The sequence below is a fragment of the Populus euphratica genome, unplaced genomic scaffold (genome assembly GCF_000495115.2).
Source record: "Populus euphratica unplaced genomic scaffold, PopEup_1.0 scaffold493.1, whole genome shotgun sequence".
NCBI lineage: Eukaryota > Viridiplantae > Streptophyta > Magnoliopsida > Malpighiales > Salicaceae > Populus > Populus euphratica.
Window position 1 is genome coordinate 20,687 of NW_011500368.1, and position 1,765 is coordinate 22,451.

Below are 1,765 nucleotides of genomic sequence, written 5' to 3' on the forward strand. Positions count from 1 at the left end.
TCTCTCTCTCTCTCTCTCTCTCTCTCTCTCTCTCTCTCTCTCTCTCTCTCTCTCTCTCTCTCTCTCTCTCTCTCTCTCTCTCTCTCTCTCTCTCTCTCTCTCTCTCTCTCTCTCTCTCTCTCTCTCTCTCTCTCTCTCTCTCTCTCTCTCTCTCTCTCTCTCTCTCTCTCTCTCTCTTTATTTTGATATTGCTTAAGTTTTTTTAATTAATTTCTTATTTATACCTTTTATGTCCTTTTATTTACTAAGTTAACTTATAACTTATTTATGTTTCTCTCCTTTATTATATTTAGTTGAGTTTATTATGTCAATGTAAAAATGTTACTCTAATAGTATAAGAATAAGTATAGTATAAACTCAACATAGACTTTAATGTTTGATACTAACATGTTTTACATTTGTTATTTTATTCACTCTTAATACTTTGCTTGTTAAATGGTTAATCTAGATTTATGTTGTATAACACTTGGTACAACAAATACTTGGCACTTTATAGCCCAACCGTATGGTATAACCTACACCTGTGTTATGAAAGGAACTTGATTTGTTGTTAACATAAGTTATAATCATGAATATTAGACAACATTTATAAGTATTGGCATTATTCAAATAAGTTAAATAATGTAATCATGTTAACAATTATAATCTAATTGGGACCTTCTTTGTGTGTGGTTTCAAGTTGAGTAATGAAGTAATCAAAGAGTTTATGCTATACTTGTTTGAAATACCATTAGTAGATCCTATAACCTTGACAATTATTTTATCTTTGTTTAATCCTTACATCAATAGCACATCTCAAAACTCTTTTTAACTCCTTTTCTATTATTATCTATTTCTTTATCTATAGTTTATACAGGTAAATTCCATGTGATTCGACCTCGGTCTTGCCACGTTATTTATTATTTTGACACTCTTACACTTGGAAGAAGACATCAATCTTTTAGTCATGTCAAGTATTTGATGCTATTGTCGGGGAGGTAAATTCTTGTATAACTTATAGTATTTATTTTCTCTTTTCACTTTTCTTATATCTAACTTATAGTATTTATTCTCTCCTACACATGCATGAGAGTTTGGTCATGTATATTAAGTGTAAACTTTGTAAGGTATCCTCATCATTTTCAGAAAATATGATCAAAGAAGATAATCAGTTGCTTCATAATGAGAATAATGAGAATAACCGTGTTAGAATAAGTAGAGACCACATGAATCCCACAATAACAAATGCACCTTTATGCATAGTTTTCCCTCTTGATACATCTTACTTCAATTTCAAGCTAGACATTATTCAACTTTTAACTACTTTTCTTGACTTAGATCTAAAAAATCTATACTTGTATTTACGAGAATTTAAAAAAGTTTGTAACACTTGCAATGACTTAAATTATAACATGAGTGATTAATACCTAAAAGTTTATTTTTATCAAGGTTTTATATCATCATTTTGCACTTGAAGTATCAATAACTCCTTAACTGATTAGTACTTAAAAATGCATTTTTATCAAGGTTTTATATCATCATTTTGCACTCAAAGTATCAATAACTCCTTAACTAAAATATGTTTTTCTAAATGAGATGAATTTTTTATACAAGAAAGCTGAGACAATTTCCTACAACTTTTATATTCAAGTGCCTCTAATTTTAATATTATCAATGACGTTTTGGGTAGACAAAAGAAGATAAGGATTTTCACCAAGTCAAAAGTTGGCTACCCACTCATCAATTTGTCATCAAATCAATAGTTCCCAATTTTGGCCTATAAAAG